Source organism: Panthera pardus, unplaced genomic scaffold (assembly GCF_024362965.1).
Source record: "Panthera pardus isolate Hobbes unplaced genomic scaffold, ASM2436296v1 HiC_scaffold_13, whole genome shotgun sequence".
Lineage (NCBI taxonomy): Eukaryota > Metazoa > Chordata > Mammalia > Carnivora > Felidae > Panthera > Panthera pardus.
The window spans coordinates 9,462,393-9,482,896 of record NW_026526688.1 but is presented as its reverse complement, the minus strand read 5'-3'; the positions used below and the strand labels follow the sequence as shown (position 1 = coordinate 9,482,896).

At 36.7% G+C, this 20,504-nt stretch overlaps 1 long non-coding RNA gene across 2 annotated transcripts in view; it reads right to left on the bottom strand.

Moving 5' to 3' along the window:
* Window positions 1-10,571: 10,571 nt before the first annotated feature.
* LOC128776484 (uncharacterized) overlaps window positions 10,572-20,504 on the bottom strand; it is a 36,734-nt gene continuing 26,801 nt past the window's right edge. For both annotated transcript variants that reach the window (XR_008421530.1, XR_008421531.1), the window contains exon 3: window positions 10,572-10,747. This is a non-coding gene — a long non-coding RNA (uncharacterized LOC128776484). The remainder of the gene's footprint in view (window positions 10,748-20,504) is intronic.

Genomic DNA, 20,504 nt, shown 5'->3' with positions numbered 1-20,504 from the left:
ATGCGCAATTGATTATGATATGAACATTTCCTATAATTAATGTGCTCCAGTGAAGGGAAACTATTGGGATTTGACTTAATTTTCAGATTTGAACATGCTGCATTTGGAGTGAATATTTCAACCATAATACAAAGAGGCATCAGCTTATACCTAGTTAGGGTGAGAGTCATACCATTGTATATGGCAATGTTCCACATACTTTATGTCTATTTTTAAATACCCACAGCTCTTTAGTATGGAAATTTGAATTCCAGGCCCTAAGCAAAATAAAATGTTTATCGTTATCCGATTGATTTTTTTTCCAAAACATCAAAAACATTTATCACCCCTGAAGTCTTTCATACCAAAATAAAAATACTTTCCTATTTTAAGACATCTTACATGGATAAGGCACTTGAGTTTAAAATCAATGTAAACTGCCTAATTAACCAATACCACACATTCATAACTTAAAAGGGAGAATTTTAGGGTTTGGCTTAATGTGCGTTTTATACTAAAACTGTGATAACACATAATTTTGGACTGATGTTAGCCTTTTATAATTTGGTGGCAGAGCCTTATTTGATCATCTTTGGAAGTATTCAAAAATCTGGGTAATAGAATCCAAGTGAAGATGAGCTAAAATCTTAAAGGATGTTTTATGTAGAATTATTGCATGATGATATAAATCCATTCACATATAAAATTTTACGTGGAATTGTTGCATAATAATGTAAATCCACTCACATATAAAACTGTATATGCCGGGGCGCCTGGGTAAGCTCTGTCGGTTGGGCTTCCAACTTTGGCTCAGGTCATAATCTCGCCATCTGTGGGTTCGAGCCCCACGTGGGGCTCTGTGCTGACAGCTCGGAGCCTGGAGCCTGCTTCAGATTCTAGGTCTCCCTCTCTCTCTGCCCCTCCCCTGCTTGTGCTCTGTCTCTCTCTCTCTCAAAAATAAATAAACATTAAACAATTAAAAAAAACTGTATATGTCTGGATATACATAAATGTATTTTTTTTTAAGTCAAAGGAAAGTAGTGAAGGATTACATATCAAATTCTTAAAGGTGATTCCTCTGGAAAGAATGGATGTGTATGCATATATATCTGTAGGTTTAGAAAGAATTTATACTCCTCTATTTTCATTTTTTATAAAAAAATATTTATTTATTTATCACTTGTGTAATACTCTTTAAAAATGACTTCAAGTCAAGAATGTATAATTTCTCATATATCAGAATGAGAAGGTAATCAAGACCATTTTCAGTCAATTCTTCTATGTTACAAATTCATTGAGGGCAGACAATTGGTTCCATTTATATATGCACTCCCCTGATGCTAGTGAAATAATTTATACATAACAGGTTCTTGATAATGACATATTTGGTGAGTGAATAAACAAACACAAGCCACCAGCAGGTAGTGATCAGGAAATCTGTGTCATTATCACAGAGAAGCCACTGTGAACTGTAAAAATAAGGACATGTGACAGGAGATCATCACCATGATTACAGTCTGAGGGCAGAGTTCCAGTTCTCGGGTTCGAGGAATCGGAAGAGAAATAAAGTCCTGGCGAAACCAATAGAGAAACTCAGGCAGGGGAGTAAGAAGACATAAATTCTGTCCCTACAACTCTTAAGCGGATCTTGAAACTGAAGTCTGACTATAATAAAGAGGGTTTAAAAAAAATAAACATCTATCTACAGATGGCATTGATTCAGTGCTGAGCCCAAAGAAAAGAAGAAAGTTCTTTTTGTATTACTGTTCCCAGTAATTCCCTAGTCATAGGGCCTTGGGTCAATGTGAAGCCAGTCACCAGAAATTAAGCCGTTGCAGGAAATATAACAGGGTAAAGAGACAAGAAGAGACAGACTCCAAACCTCAAACGTATGAGATATAAGTAGGAGAACCATGGAGGATTTCGAGGTCAAACTATTCTGTGTGACGCTATAATGGTGGATACATGTCATTCATTATACATTTGTCCAAACCCACTAAGGGTACAACACCGAGAATGACCTTAATGTAAACCACGCAATTTGGCTGATAATGATGTGTCAATACAGGTTCATCAGTTGTAACAAATACACCCTCTGGTGAGAAATGCCGATAGTGGGGGGTTGTGGGGAGTGCAGAGAATATATGGGAAATCTCTGTCCCTTCTGCTCAATTGTCCTATGAACCTAAAATGGTGCTAAAAAACTAAGTCTGTTGCAAAAAGAAAGAGACAGAAATGGGAAATTAGCAGTAGAATAATAAAGATGAGGGCAGGTGATTCCTTTTTTTTTTTAAGTTCACTTATTTATTTTGAGAGAAAGAGAGAGAGAGAGTGGAGGAGGGCAGAGAGAGAGGGAGAGAGAGAATCCCAAGCAGGCTTTGTGCTGTCAGTGCAGAGCCTGACACAGGGCCCAATCCCACAAACCATGAGATCATGACATGAGCCGAAATCAAGAGTCAGATGCTTAACTGACTATGCTACCCAGATGCACTGAGGACAGGTGATTCTAAGAATTTTTCATTGGTAAAAATGTTCCATACCCTAGAATAGAGGCTAGAGGCAACCATTTAATGTTTTGGACGTGTCCCAAGTTTTGTCATTTTTTTCCCCACTTCTATCACTATTTTCACAATTCAAAGCTAACTCTCTCTTGACAATAGTATTTCAATCATGTACTAATTGGCCTCTCTGGGTCCAGTCTTTCCCTCTTCCAGTTCATATGCCATACTTCTTCCAGATTTACCTTTCACAAATTTCTAACATCACTGTCCGATTTGAATGTCTCAGTGACTTCGTATCATGCGCCGAAGGAAATCCAATTTATTAACATGTCTTAGTAGGTCTCAGCAGGTTAAGTGTTCAGTCACCACTTAGTTTACAATAAGGGAATAAATAAAACAATAAGATTATAAGTACAACACACACACACACACACACACACACACACACCTTAGTGTATTCTTTCAAGAAATGTTGATTATAGTAAGGAAACAAGTTATACAAAGTAAATACATCTTTTTAATTAGTGCTTTCATTGTCTTTAGGTAAAATCCCAGTAGTGGAATTACTAAATCATAAGGTAGTTCTTACTTAATTTTTCAAGAAGCCTCCATACTGTTTTCCATAGTGTCTGTACCAATTTGGATTCCCTCCAACAGTATTATATTTATTTACAAGAGTTAAGATATGGAAGCAATCCAAGCATCCCTGGAGAGGTGAATGGATAAAGAAGAGGTGGTGTACACACACACACACGCGCGCGCGCGCGCACGCGCACACACACACAATGGAATATTACTCAGCTCTAAAAAGAATGAAATCTTGTCTTTCACAACAACACGGATGAACCTAGATGGTATAACGCTAAGTGAAATAAATCAGAGAAAGACAAATACCATTTGATTTCACTCAAATGTAGAATTACAGAAACAAAACAAATGAAGGGACAAAGAAAAAAAAGAGACAAACAGGCTCTTACACATAGAGAACAAACTGGTGGTTTCCAGAAGGGAGGTGGGTGGGAGGATGTGGGAAATAGATAAAGGAGATTAAAAGTACACTTACCATGATGAACACTGAGAAATGTGTAGAACTGTTGAATCACTATATTGTATACCTGAAATTAATATAACACTGTATGTTAATTATACTTGAATCTTAAAAACAATACGATAAAATCTGGTAGATAAAAAAAAATTTAAACAGTAAATCAGAAATAGAAAACAACATGATTAATTCTAAGGAAGAGACTGTCTCCTGATGAGTGCCTTATAAAGAAACATGGATATGACTGGCTTAGAGGCTGAAAAATTATGCCTGACTGAAACAATTACCTTAAAATATGTTCACTTTAAGAATCAAAGTAGACCATATAACTAATTTGGGGCCAAACTGAAGAGTATATACAAAATAGATATAACCTCTTAAAGAAGAGGAAATCTCAGTTAGGTTTTTCTGATCTAGTCAAATGATAAACTAGCCGTCTGCAACACAAATATCCCAATGTGTGAGTTCTAGTTACATCTTGAGTTGGCCAGAGGAATTAAAGGTAGTGGATTCTGTTTACTCCAACCTGACCAGATGGCTATTTATGGGTATAATAAAATCAATCCTAGTTTTAAACTAATAAATTAATAAATAATAATAAAACAAGGATATGAATAAAAAGAGGCCGGGGAGGCCGGTAAATAATGGCATTACAGCCTTTCCCCATGCTTGCTACAAAGGACTATGTTCCCAGTCGGAGCATCTTCCCTCAGGATGGGTGTGACTGGTGGCAGACGATGTTGGTGGTCATTGGATTATGATTCTGCTGTCAGTGATTATCTTCAGTTTCTAGTACAAAAGGTCCAAGTTGAGGCTCAAAATTTATGCACACCAGAATATATGCATTCGAGTAATCCCACTCCACAGACTCTTTCTGTTACTTGCACTTCCCTTTACTACCACCGGGGGGTGAAGGTTGATTTCTCACTGACTTATTTCTTCTTTGGTGACACTTATTAGAAGCCAGTCCCTAAATGTTAGTGGCTCATCATTTTAGTAAAACAGAAAATGTTTAGAAAAAAAAACTAGATATTAAAATGCTCTAAACTTAGCACTCATTGATTATTCCGAGGTGGTCATTTTTTCTCTTTCATTCTACTACTTAGAATAGGCAAATTTGATCTTTGCTTTCCTTTACCTCGTGGCTAGTATACTATAATGCTTAACATTATGGACTCTAAAATCAGACCACCTGAGGTCAATCTTTGTTCATTTACTCACTGGCCATGTAATCCCATGGCCAAGCTGCTTGTCCTCTGTGATTTCAATTGTTGTATCTCTAAGGTGGCAAGAAAGATAGATTCTACTGCCTAGTTTCTTTTAAGGAGCACAAGAGTCAATACTTGATAAAAACTTCAAGCATTGCCAGGCATATCAGATAAGACCTCTCAAGGTGAGAATTTCACAAATTGCAATCTAAGGGTCCTCTATCAATATTTAATTACTTCTATTAACCCTTCTAGGGAAATAAAGGTTATCAACAACCCCTACATTGGTACAAGCAATGGTCAAGACATCATCTTACTTGACGCATCAGGACTGGGAAACTCTCTTCCCACTTGGCTTCCTTACACCCACTCTCCTGGACCCCACCTACCATTACTTCCCTTAGTCCATCACTGATTCTCCTTTTCTCATGATATGCCGACAAGGGGGTGTCCTAAGATTCAGTGCTCAGACCTTTCTCTTTTCTCCCTTATTTATCTCATCCAGATCATGATTTCCTAGCCCTTTATCAGACGATGTTTCCTAAATTTAAATCTCCCACACAGAACTTTCCCTTGAACTTAAAATTCACGTATCCACTTACTCCCTGAAAATCACCATGTGGACGGCTAATGATAGCCCACATTTAAATTTTTCTTCATGGAAAATCTGATCTTTCCCAAAATCTGTTTCACTCACAGTTTTTCTGATGTTATTGTACAGCAACAACATCCTTTTAGTAGTTTTCGATAAGAGCCTTGGAAACATTCTGGGTTCCTCTTTTCTCTAAAGCCATCTATCTAAACTGTCAGTAAATTTTGTTGCTTCTGTTGTCAACACACACCCCAAATCTGACCACCTCTGTGCACTGCAACCAGCCTGGGCCAGGCCGCCATCATCTCTTGCTTGATTACTTGGATGGCGTTCAAATTAGACTCCCTGCTTCTACCTTTCCACCATCAGTTCACAGCTTAGCAGTGATTAGTGCTTCTAGAATATAATTCCACTCATGACACTCCTCTGTTCACACTCTGCTGATGACTGTCCTTGTCACTCAGTGTGAAAATCAAAGCCTCTTCCTGGTGCTGTAGACTGCCCCTGACCCACTCGTTACCTCTCTGAACTTCTCTTCTTCCTCTTCTAACAACTAAGAAGAATTAATATAATTCCGTGTATACATAAAATAGATTAGCCAATACAAACAATTTATCTGTAACATAAAATGAAAGAACCAAACATGCTGTAATGCTTTGTAGAGGTTGATGGGGGATGGGAGGGAGGGGAGGGTGGGTGATGCGTATTGAGGAGAGCACCTTTTGGGATGAGCACTGGGTGTTGTATGGAAACCAATTTGACAATAAACTTCATATATTGAAAATAAAATAAAATAAAAAAATAAAGCCAAGGAGACAGGAAAAGAGCTTCTGTCCCCTCCAAAATCAAAGAAAAAAAAAAAAAGAAAGAAAAGAAAGCTGATGACATTATTTGAGTGCCTGGACAATGATGACCAAAGTTCACTACTTGAACTTCCTAGTTATATGAGCCAATAAATTTCTCCACTTACACCTTAAAAAAAATGTGGGGGCCTTCTTAAATGTACATGTAGAATGTATGGAATATATAGAAATTGTATTCAACTTTTTCAATAACTTTATTGATTTTCTTGAAGACCACTTAAGGGAGTAATACATTAAAATGGCTTTGAAAAGGCAATTAAAGTTTTTACTACTTTGTCTTTCTTATGCTCTCTTTGCAGAAAACAAGGGAAGGGAAGGGAAGGGAAGGAAGAGGAGGGAGGAAGAAAGAGAGAGAGGAAGGGAGAAGAGTATGAAGAGAAAGTGGGGGGAGAAAGAGAGTGAGCAAAGAAAGAGGAAAGATCTGTAAATATAAATAAAGCTGTATGCCAACATACATTGAATTATTTTACATGATATTCTTATTTTTGAAATACATAGCGCAACAATTCATTCCAAGACAAATTACAGTCACACAGGAATCCTAAGTGTTTGTAGAACCACTTACACATTCAAACAAATGGCAAAGCATGTTAAATTACACCAAATATTTCAATATTGATACCTACTGACACACCACAAGAGTTCCCTAATTAAGGAATTCTTGCTGATGATGACTGCCATAATAGCTAACATCTTCCAAAATGAGTTATCTATAAACAGAGAACCTGCATACAGTTGGCCAATGTACACTTCTACTTATGAATGATTTTTATTTAGAATCCCATATAGACTGGTCAGCCATATGCAAGTATGTAATTCCTGATGGGGTTGTTTTCTTTGTGTTTGAAAACGAGAGCAATCCTGTCCAAATGCCATACCTGTGGGTTATTAATTAATTTCACATTCACCATTATTAAAATATGATTACCCATGATTGAATGTGTTAATGAAAAATAAGTACTTGTCACTGGCAAATGGTATCAAAAGAGCAAGAGGGCATTGAAGGCCACATAACCAAAAATATAATCCATTTGTCTTCTCTTTGAAGAATCCAGTAATGCTAGCAACATGCCACAATATAACTAAATAATCTTGGTTTATTTGCGGGAGAAACATAAAGGAAAAGCAATGACAATGTTTTGGTTTTGATTTTCTTTAAATACTCAAAAAATTCTTATAATACCAAACATGTCTAGAAACATAGGATAATATTCCTCATGTATGGAAAATATGAGAAATACAGCTAAATTAAGAAAAAGTCACATAGTCTGATAAAATACACTGGGGGAATTAGTTCAGGCCATAGGATGAATTGATCACATAAATCTCTAGCAAAATATATTAATAGCTACAGTAAAATCCAATAAAACAAAATTAGCATCCTATGCCTCAGGGCACATTCGACTTCTCTTACACATCCATTTCCAACACCATGTCAGCTTGAGGCCCGCTGTCTGCCAGGAAAGAGTTTGTGTTCAAGATATTCATTTTTCTCAAATGAGGAAGCTTTCTAACATTGAAAAACTCTGTATTAGAACTGTACAAAGCTTGCTTCGAATCACCATGTGGTCATATAACGAGGGAAAAACTTTATGTTTACTCGCCTTCCTATGATGAGTCTAAGAAAAAACTACAACAAAAATAATGTTTTTAACTGTGGTATAATATCTCCAGGGGTATGTCCATTAAATGAAAGAATACAGTGAAGATATTATAAAAACTGTACAACACTAAAATGTTAGTATGACTATCATTTTATTTACAAGAAAAAAATATAAGACAGGGACTTTGTAATGTAGAGTTGGCCAACAAAACATTACTACTTGTCCTAAAATAAAAGTTTAGATGAACGATCAGAACTCTGGTATTTTTACAGAGTACTCTTTTGCTGATATATTAAACCTTCTGATAGTGTTATTAAATTATTATTCAAAAGCTGACTTAAGTTACTGAACAGCTAGTCTTCAGAATGCTTTGCATAAAAGATCTACATTAGTTGTCTTCTACAATGAGAACAGAATCTGTACCTTCTCAAATAGCTCAAGTAGAGTTTACAGAAAGCCATTTTGTTTTTTCTTAAATCTCATTATTTAGGGTCTGGACATCAAGTACCCCAGGCAAACTGAAGTCATCTCTTGGTGATGAAATGAAAGGCTACACTACCTCTAAAGACCAAGACATGTCAGGAATATTCACTGTCAAGAACCTGAAGGAAGAGTTGAGTAAACCATGGAGTTGATGCGATTTTTCCTAATTGTATCTTATTTGTATTTTCTTGCCCTCTTTAAACCTTTAATGAAGTCCTATCAAAATATTGTAGCCTGGCATACACTTTGCTACAGAGAATTGAGACTGGTGTCTCCTTCCAGTACCCACTTCTTAGGCCCAAAGTAAACCTTCCCTCACATCAGGAGGATGGTGACAGTGGTAATATACGGTCATAATATTCTCCAAAAAAAAAAAAGAGGGGGGGAGACAAAAACCTTTCTGACACACAAGAAAAAGAGTATCAGTATAATATGTTATTAGTAGACAAGCAGGGGCAAAATAGACAAGTAGCTTTCCTTCCAGCAAAAGAAGACAACTGGGTTTTGATGGAAAAGAGTTGGGTTTTTTTTTCTTATTTGTTTAAAGTAGGTTTTTTCATAACACCCTAAATCTAGATGTAAAGTTAGTAAGAAACAAGACTAGAAGGAATTTATACATGTACGTATTTGGAATCAGTCTTTCATGGTTTAGCATGTGATTTGGACAAGCTGAAAAACAATGTTTGCAGATTGAGGACAACATCCAATTCATCAGGAAGATCTTGGGCTGCACCTTTAAAACATATTCAGAATCCAAACACTGATCAACAGCTTCCCTTCTATGGCCTTGGTAATCTACTGCAAAGACCTCCTGATGGGTCCACTTCCAGTCTGTTTTAAGCATGGCAGCCAAAATGATCACTTAAAACGGAAGCCCTGTCATGCCATTCCTTCAGCGAAAACCCTGAAATGCCTCATGGAAGCCATATGATCTGCGCACCCTGCACACCCACCCCCCACCCTGTATGTCTCTACCTCCCTCATCTACCACTCTTGCAAATGATGACTTTATTCACTCACTCTCCTCCAGTGACAATAACCTCCTCGTTCTTCCTCAACTGTGCCAAATAGGCTCCCATCAAAGAGTTTGTCTTATTGTTTTTCCACCCAGAAAAATCTTCTTTCCTCCCACATATTTATAAGGCTAATTTCCTCCTTCAAGTATTGGATTAAAGTCACCTCCTCAATAATACTATCCAGATCCTCTCTCCTCGCCTACATCCAAATCTTTCTTGTTCTAATTTTCCATTTTCCAAAGAACTTATATTTTTTCTATTATGCTACATAACTGCCTATTTATTATGTTCAGTATTTATCAGCAATTCTGTCTATCACTCACTACAATATAGGTTCTACAAGGGGATAGACTTTTGTTTTCTTTACTACTACATTAAAGCATTTAAAACAATGTCAGATAGGTAATAAGCACTCAGTAACTTGTTGCCTAATAAATTTAAGGAAACAACAGAAGACGATCCAGATAAGACCAGAAAGGACAGCATCTTAATCCCAACAAAAAATTCCAAATTATTGCAAAAAAAGAAGGGGTTTTTTTTGCATTCATTCTTTTAACCTGTATGTATTGGGTCTAACTATGAGTCAGACAGAGTTGTAGGTGCTGGGGATATAATGGGGAGCAAACAGTAACATGCCCCCTAACTGCTTGAACTTGTGTACTAGAGGGAGAAACAAAAATTAAAGAAACACAAAATCTCATTTGTCGTAATAAAATCAGTGTCTTACAGGGAGATCTGACCTAGGGAGAAATGCCAGGGAGGCTTTCATAAGGAAGTAACAATTGAGCTTAAATCTGAGGGATAAGAATGATTTAATAGAGAGGAGGAAAAATCATTTTTGTGAAAATTGTGTAGCATGCTCACTCTGTGGTGAAAGAAAACACAACACTTACAAGGCACTGAATTCATGCCATTTGTGGCCAGAACTTAAAAGACAAGGTGAGGGTAGAGAGCTAAATAGTCCCTAGTCATGTAACTTGACAGGTCTGCTCATGAACCTTGTAAATCAAGTTGAAGATTTTCATCTTTGGCTGAGAGAAATGGGAACCTGTTCAAGGGTGTGTCTGTGTGTGCATGCAAGTATGTATGAGAGGAGACAGCGGCTAGTTGTTGATAAGATCAAGTTTTGTTTTGAAAATGGTACTGTGACAATGGGATACATGTCAGAATGAAGTCGAACCCCATCCTCACACCTTATACAAAAATTAATACAAAATGGATCGCAGATCTAAGTTAGATCTAAGTTAGATCGCGGATCTAACACTTAGAGGTACCTGGGTGTCTCAGTTGGTTAGGCGTCTGACTTTGGCCCAGGTCATGATCTTGTGGTCCGTGAGTTCGAGCCCCACATTGGGCACTGTGCTGACAGCTCTGGAGCCTGGAGCCTGCTTCAGATTCTGTGTCTCCATCTCTCTCTGGGCCCTGCCCCCACTGGTGTCTCTGTCTCTCGCTCTCTCTAAAAAATATAAATAAACACGTAAAAAATTTTCAGTGTAACACTTAGAAGATGATATATGAGTAACATGTTGAGGCACCTGGGTGGCTCAGTCAGTGAGGCAACCAACTCCTGATTTCGGCTAAGGTCATGATCTCATGGCTTCATGAGATCGAGTCCCACATCGGGTTCTGCACAGTCACTGTGCACAGAACCTGCTTGGGATTCTCTATCTGTCCCTCTGTCTCTGCCCCTCCCCAGCTAGATTCTCTCTCTGTCTCTCTCAAAATAAATAAATAAACTTAAAAAAAAAAAAGAGTAAAACGTTATGACCTTGATTTAGGCAAAGGCTTTTTTAAACATGATATCAAAAGCACAAGGAACAAAAGGAAAATTTGATAAGTTGGACATGGTCATCAACATTTAAAACTGTGGAGATTCAAGGACTACCCTCAAAAATGTAGGAAAAAAACCTACATTCTGGGAAAAAACAAAAGAGATCTATATGTAGAATACACAAAATTTATAACTCAACAAAAAGACAATTGGATTTAAAAATTGGCAAATGATTTGAATAGAAACTACTCCAAAGATGATATGCAGGTGGCTTAGAAGCAAAAGCATGCTCCACATCTTTCGTCATTAGAGAGATGCAAATCAAAGCCACAAAGAGATGCCAATTCGTATCCACTACAGTAGCTTCCATCAGAAGGCTCATAACAAACGTTGGTACGGATGTGAAGAAATCAGAAAGCTCACAGGTTGTTGGTGGGAATATAAAATGGTGCGTGCTTTGGAAAATCTTCCACCATTTCTTCATAAAATTAAATAGAGACTGTATTATCCAGAAATGTCCCTCTAATGTATACACCAAAGGGATTTGAAAACATACATCCTCACAAAAAGTTGGTCACAAAAATACTGCTGTCCTTAGCAGTATTATTCATAATAGCCAGAAATGGGAAAAGATGTCTATCACCTGATTAACAAATAAACAAGTATAATATAATCATACAATGGAGCACGATTTGTCCACACATGATATGCTACATGCATGAGCATATCGTGGATCAGTTTTTTAAACATCATGCTAAGTGAAAGAAGCTACTTACAAAAGGTCACCTATTTTACGATCTTATTCATGATGTGCCCAGAACAGGCACTTACAGAGCCAGAAAGTAGTTTTGTGGTTCCCAGGGTCTGGGAGGGGTTGGGGGGAAATTCAGAGCGACAACTAATGGATACAGAACTTCTCTTTCTAAACGTCTTCTCTTTCTAAATTGATTAATGTCTGGTACATCTCTGTGCATATACTAAAATAACACTGAGGGGTGACTGGGTGGCTCAGTCAGTTAAGTGTCCGATTTCAGTTTGGTCATGATCTCACAGTTTGTGGGTTCAAGCCCCACATCGGGCTCTGTGCTGACAGCTCAGAGCCTGGAGCCTGCCTCAGATCCTGTGTCTCCCTCTCTCTCTGCCCCTCTCTGTTCCCGCCATGTCTCTCTGTGTCTCTCAAAAATGAAAAAATGTTACAATTTTTTTTAAATAACAAAAAAATAAAATAAAGTAGCATTGAGTTGTACGTTTTAAAGTGAGTGAATTGTATGGTAGGTGAGCTATAGCCCGTAAAGCTGTCATATTGTTTAAAAGCTACTGGTTGATGGTCCAGACGGTGTCCAGACTGCCCGGTTGTGAGTCCTTCCAGCGCATCTGGCTGAACGTGGGCTCTTCACTTAAACCGGCTGTGATTGTGGTACCTACCTCGGAGGCCTGTGGTTGGGTCTACAGGAGAGAGCACTTCTCAAATGCTCTACTCCAGTGTTACCCTAACCACGTTAGCAGTCACTGGCCTCCGCACTTGAGCACCCTCAGCAATGCATGCCTGTACTAGCCAGCTCCCTAAAGTGCAAAATACCATTTTGCAAACATCACAAATCGTTTTAAAATACTACTTTGTTTCTCACATGCAACTATGTAAATAAATTCTCCACCCACGTATAGACAAAAACCCACAGCGAGAGAGAAACTTAAAATCACTATGTACACTGCTCAAAATAGGAACGTCTATGAAGAAAAACCAAAAACATTACTGGAAAATAAAAAGTAAGTCTTAGCTAAATGGAGAGATTTACCGCGTGTCTGGATGAGGAGACCAAACACTGTAATTTTTTTTTAATAGTATGTGTTTCCAATACAATTACAAGTCACTTCCTTATTTAGCTATAAACTTCACCTGGAAAAATAAAGAAGCGATAATAGCTAAGAACATTTGGGAAGAGTAATAAGGAGGGACATGCCTTTCTGGATATTGAAGGATTGTAAGCTATAAAATAATTAAAACAGGGCTGTACAAAACAACCCGGTCTAATAATTCAGTACAATAATAATCTGGTGCAATACCAGTTTTAACAGGCAAATTAATAGACTACAGTAAAGTGCCATAAAATAGACCTTCACTGTTTATAAACATTGATTTCATGCTGAAGAAACTATCACAAATCAATGGAGAAAGGACAGACTACTCAGTTAATAGTGTTAACACTTTAAACTCAAATCTGTTTCAAATTGACAGAACAGTGAATATTTAAATAAATTATTTAAAAAATAAAATTTAAAGAAGTATTTAGCTCACTGCTGAACTGGAAGCAATTTGCTAATGACCAAAACAACAAAAGCAATTACAAAAGATGTGAACACACAGTAACCAAAGCTTCTTAATGCCAAAAAAGAACATTACATAAAATTTAAACTTGGTGTAAAAATAGGAAAGTATGCCAAGGTTAATGTTGTTTGTATACACACACACACACACACACACACACACACACACACAATTTTAAAATATGTGAAAAATAGAAAAATGTAATAATAAATAGGTGATTGGGCAGAAAAGCAAATAAGAAAATATAATTGTTTAATGAACAAAAATCTTCAGTTTCTGTAGTTACTACAGTGACTGAAGAAAAACATACTTTAACATACAAAATATATTTTTTAAAACATTATCCAGGGCTCATGAGGAGGAACAGGGAATATAAATTAGTTTGAACATCTGGAAAGCAGTCAGCAGTTTGTATCAAGAGACTTTAAAATGTGTGTAACTTTCAACTTAATTATTCTAATTCTGATATCTTTTCTAAGTATATCATTACATACGTAGACACAAAAATATGTTAAAATATCCTCATTACAGTCTTCTTACTGTAATAACAATCTTGTTATGAATTATATATATAACATATACAAGATATATAATTTATATATAAATTATAAATTATACACACACACACACACACACATATATATATATATATATATATATATATATATATAACAGTCAAATTTTCAATACTTAGTAAATAGTTCATTTAATTAGGGCAAATCTATAAAAAAATTTTTTTCAGTACCAACAATGGGTTTCTGAAGAATTTTCATGTCACGAGAAAATTTTCACAATATATTAACTCGTGAGAAAAACACTATGTGAACTAAGAATTCGATCGCAGCTTGGGCATAGGAAATATATTGAACAGAAATATACAAAATGCAAACATGCTAATGATGTCTATGTTTGATGAGTATAAAGTGATTTTTAGTTTTTCTTAATCTGTTCTCTATTTTCTACAATTAGCAGCTATTCCTGCCCGAACACCGCAGCGGAAAGTAGCTTTTCTGAATATCTATTGTGCTCTTGCTTCAACAATTTTTTCCTTATTTTCTGCTACTTTGCGATTATTAAAATGTGACTGTGAGATGCAGAATTACTTTGAATTTTATTTAAAGGACAAAACAATTATTTTGGCACTAGCAAAATTACGGTGAAATTGATTTTTATGTTGCCGACTGTTATCAACATGGATGAGTTTACGATTCATAAATAGTAATTTTAGAGTCTATAAGTACATCCACATCATGATATTTTCCCCCAACTCTGTCAAGCAATAAATGCTCAAAGAAATAAGTTTAAAAATTATGATTTACCCTTTCTTTAATTTCACACCTTTAATTGGTACTGATTAGGGGGGATATGTTCAAAAAGCTTATGAACAAACTTGAATTCGAAGTGAAATTTGTGAGCTTGAAGTACACATATTTAAATTACGGACACATACAGGAATACCTTGTTTTACTGTGCTTCCCTTCATCGTACGTCCCAGACAGCGCATTTGTTACAAACTGAAGGCGTTTGGCAACCCCGCTTTGAGCCAGTTTTCAGAGCCATTTTTCCAATAGCATTTGCTCATTACGTGTATCTGTGTCACATTTTGGTAATTCTCACAATATTTCAAACTTTTTCTTATTATTATATGTGTTACGGTGATCTGTGATTAGCGATTATGACCCACTGAAAGCTCAGATAATAGCATTTTTTAGCAATAAAGTATTTTTTTAATTACGGCATGTACTTTATTTTTTCAGATAAAATGCTATTGCACACTTAGCAGACTATAGAGTAAACATAACTCTTATATGCACAGGGAAACCAAAAAATGCACTTGACTCATTTTATAAGTGATATTCACTTTATCGTGGCGGTCTGGAACCAAACACGCAATTCCTCAAGGGAGGCCTTGAAATCCGTCTGGACAAAACCACTTTGTAAACAGCAATGAGGTAGAATGTAATACTAATTAATTTGCATTTGCTTAAATTCAAATGCAAATTAAGGACAGAGGATTTCCTCAGATCCCTGTTTCCATTTTAACTAACAATCATCACAATGATGTGACATGGGCATTTTGCTCACATGTGATATTACTTTCAAATAAACAAATACTGCAAGAATAATTTATACAGAACACTTTTTGGTTAAACCATGTAAGTAAGATAAGTGACAGATAATCATTACCTTTCCTGTTCCTTTACCCCTCCCAACCACATCCCCCACCCAAAGCCAAATATTTTGGGCAAATTTAAACACTAAAATGAGGGTAATATTTAGTTGAAACCCCCTCCTTCTCCTAACCCTAAGCCCTTTTTTTTATTATTCAGTAGAATAGCCATAATAGCCAAAAGGATTGAAACAGTATCAACAGCTTAATCTAATCTAAATTTAAGTCCCTTGACTCGCTTATCGGCCTGCATTCCTTAAATATTTGGTTAGAACTTGCTTTAATGAGAATAAATGTCCAAGCATGATTTTTAAAAAGACATTTACACATTACGGTGAAATCTTGTGAAAGATTGGTTCAGCAGACCTTTACAGTCTTTCATTATCATCTAAGCTATTTCAGAAATTGGCTATTGCCCCCCCCCCTTTTTTTTTGGTAATTTACAGTGCATATTGTTACAAGTTAGATTGTTTTGCCCATCTCGTTTTTATTCCAAGTCTATTTCCCCTGAGCAGTCAAAACTACTGTAGTGTAACATTTATTACCATCTACTTTTTATTACTCCTCAATCCCATAGCTATGCATCACTTCTTTGAATTTTTCTCATTAAAATTAATACATGTATATGTTTCAATCCTATAAATATGTTTCATGTCATATCCTATTGGACTGGCGAAAACGATATTAATAAATTGATTCATGTTTGCAGGGTTTCCATCCCTCTCCTTTTTCTCTCTCTCTTCCTCTTACTTAACTCAGCATCCTTAAAGTATAGAAATGATCGGATTTTCATTAAGTCTGCTAACTACGTCTTTCCACGTTACAATGAGCAGCTATCACTTAGAAAATGTCAATAACCTTAGAAGTCAAACCATGCTGATTCGTTTCCATTGAAGCATGGGAAAAACTATTCCTCTGGATTTATTAGCTTGGTCATATTGAGAACATTCAAAAACAATTAAGCTTTTGAATACGGACAAGAGCCATGAGGAGTGTGCAAAGTGCACTATGTTGAAAACTGAAACTGTGGCTTCTCTTCATGGCTCTATCCCTGACCGACTTTGTGAGCCTTGAAGACAGGCCCATTTTCAGGTCTTTCCGGGATCTGGGATTCATCTGTAAAGACAATATTTGATGACGACTTCAAAAATTTTATTCGATTATTGTTGGGGAAATGTAATCAGAAACAAAATATTTCAACCCACAAAAAAGCAGATAACATAAATTTATATCTATCTATCTATAATATCTAGATATTATATATATATATAAAATATATATATATAAATATAAAATATATATATAAAATATATATATATAAAATATATATATGGGTTTCCTCCACTATCTGTTCCTATGAAAATGTTCATAAGCCAAAATGGCAAAAAGCAAAGAAATAATTACCATTAATTAATCTATATGGAAAAATATTTGAGTGTTCCCAGACTCAAGAAGAAAAAAAAAAAACACCCCTCTTAGGTTTTTACCTTAGATCACCTCTTGCTAATGGACACACAAAACAAATTGAGACAAAGCAGAGATGCTCACAGAGATTTCAAAGCTCTGGTGGCCTGATGCTGAGGTGCTGAGTGTATGTCCCCAGGTACAGAGCTTGGTGGCACTCTCACTGCCCCACATGCACACTGTTTCTCTAAAAGTTCATGCCAAAACCAATACTGCACACCATTTCTGCGTTCTTTTTTCATAAAAGGAAAAATCCTCTTTGATTTATTTTGGTTGGCAAAACAGGTAATAATGTAGGTCTGTCAGAAAAACAAAGTGGCATAACATAAACTTTCAAAAGCAGGGACACCTGTATATTATGTATACTGGGGGGAAGGCAGGAGGGAGGGAGAAAGGAGGGAGAGAGAGAGAAAGAGAGAGACAGAAAGAGAGTTACTATAGGAATTGGCTCCCATGATTATGGAGGTCAGGAAATCCCAAGATCTGCCATCTATAGGCTGGACAATGAGGCAAGCCTGTGTTATAATTCAGGCCAAGTCCAAAGGTCCAATAACCAGAAACAATGATTCCAAGGGCAGAAGAAGACAGATGTCCAAACTTAAGAAAGAGAGCAAATTCCTCTGCCTTTTTGTTCTACTCAGTCTCTCGGTGGACTGGACGATGCCCACCTGCATACGTGATGGAGATCTTTACTCAGTCTACTTATTCAAATGGTAATCTCTTCCAGAAATATGCTCACAGACATACCTAGAAATTATATTTTACCAGATATCTGGTGTTCCTTAGCCCAGCCAAGATGACATATAAAATTAATCATCACTAGCACAATAAAAATAAAATGTTCTTGCCATGGTCTACAATGTCCTAAAAAAAAGTATAAATGTGTCTAAGAAAGAAACCTGTGGAAGAATAACAGACTGAAAATACACAAACACACCAATAAGAATCTGTCAGTGATGGACATATCACAAAAGGTCCAGTGTGGTGACAAGACAATCAGGAAGTAGGTGAAAGGGAGGAAGTATAAGGGAGCCACTCTAATCCTTGAAAGCTCAGTGATAATTGTAAGACTCCTTGGGCTTTCAATGAATCATAGGTCATCACTGAAGTTGCTGGGAGTACTGACCTATGTTCAATTACACCTGTCCTCTTTCTAAAATCTTAGATTCAATAAAGAAAAAAATCTCGGTCTGTTATTCACTTTTCATTGACGAAGTAATACATGTATTTGGAAGGACAATGTGATCATGTAGAAAATTACTGTGTCATTTAGACAGAAAATGCTACCGAACCCCTAGGGAAGCATACAGCCACTCCTTTCTAGGATCTGTTTGCATTACTCTGAGTCCTTCTTTTCAAAGAAAAAGATGGGCTTATTTTAGTCAGTAAAGTGCAGAACTATGCACTCAATAACTGCATAGTTGATTTCTTATAAAGTTTTTGAAGTACAGGTGTTGTTTTCTGTATTTTCTGTGTGTAATTTTGCACGAGGGAATTCTGGTGCTTGGGTCTATACTGTCCCTTTAGCATCATTTCTGCTCCTGTTAAGAACTGCATGGAACCTGAAGAAAAGAGAAGGTATTCACAGTATACTGCCTAACACATTTATGGAAATGCATTGAGCTTTGATTGAGATAAATTTGATTTAAACCACATCACGATGACCACAACATCAACACACATTTACCCCACCATGCCTGCAAAAAAGGAAAAAGAAAAAAAAAAAAAGGTAGTCAAAGAAAATGCTTTATTACATGTTTTACTTACTTTAAGGTGCTGACTCTTGGATAATTCTGCTGCCTCAGAACTAGGTTAACTACTTCAAGTTGTGTAAATGTTACTGATTATTTCTGTTGCTTTTTCATACAATTAACATAAACTTGATCTATGTTGGTAATTTTAAAAAACACACACAAAGGATCTTAGGCAGCATTAAAAATGCTGATCTGCTATTTGCTCCCAGGAAGGCAGAAGATCATTCTCACATACCCTGAGGGTGAGTAAGTTTAGGATATTTTAATAAATTCACACATTAAATTATATAAAAGAGAACCATTAGAAGTTAATGCTAAACTCTAAACAGGTTTGGATGTACCGTACTAGATCATAAGTGATATCCAAATGTTTCTTTTCAGAAAAAAAAAACTAGCATAACTTATAGAACTATTTTCAAACTATAGGCACCTGCAGAACTGCTCACAAAACTACCCTTTAATTACTGTTGACACGCAAACAAAGAACAAGGGATTTCTAGGGGCCTTCATCCAAAGGGTGGTTCTCAAAACCATTGGCATATAAAATCACCTGGGGAGTTGCCAGAAACTAGTGATCACTGTGACTGACTCCCTGAAATTCTTCTTTAATTAACCTGAGACAGGTCTCTGATCTGGAGAATGACTGGATTGTGCTTGGCATGTAAGCCTGGAATATTCAGACCTTGGCATTACATACATCGTTCCTACATCCCCATATACAAAATACACTAAGGACAGAGAATAACCAAGGAAACCAGCTTTTTTTTTTTTTTTCGATGTTTCATAAAAATACTGTCCACCAGAACCATTAGAGCTTCAATTTAAAACTAGCATTGGAACTTTATGCTAAGTCAACACTCTGAGGGGTACTGAAAAGAGAAGGAATGGACCTGGGACCACATACTCCAGAAAGTTGATGTCCGCTTGGCCTCACCTCAGAGGCATTTTCCCATGGATGAGCTATGGTGAAACCATTTCAGCTATGGTGAAAATCTCTGAAACCTCCAATAAGAGGGACTTCTTGGTCCAGGAGACTTTTTGCCTCTCTCCAAGGTGTTTTATGTCTATAGCTGAATGACACAAATTCCAAGTCCAATTTTATTGGTTCACCAACTGGCTCCTGTACACAGAGGGCAAGGAGATGTGGAAGACAGAGGCAGACAACTCCAGGTTTGTGGACAGCAGATTTAATAAGCAAGAGGACTTTCTTCTGAGGCTTGTCCTGGCCAAAAGAGGAGTAGATCTCTGCACCTACCACCAAATCTTAAAAGTCTGAATAGAGACCCTAATGGGGCTCAGTCATGGCTACTGCCCAGATGGTCTCAACAACACATTGCTCTCTCAGGTTGCATCCTTGAAGTGGATCCCAGCTCAGGAATGTGGACCACATGTTCCAAGAAAAGGGGAGGGATGAGACACCTCCAATTGTCCAGGCCCGGCTCATAGGCCAACCAATGGTCACATCCTCTTGATGACCTCCTCCAACAAGTTTCCCTAATTTGAGATGGACATTTAGAAATAGACACAAGAATGAAGCCACTCAACTCTTGAGGTGAAGAGAAAAAGGTTTGGTTTTAGATACCCTAGAGCAGAACTACTAACAGAGTAAGGTACTATTCATTTGTACTAACCCTAAAATTGTATGCCCCACTATCCAAATTCTAGTTCCTATCAGCATTCAAAACTTGGAAACAGATTAATGTTAGGTATACAGAAACAAACCCATAT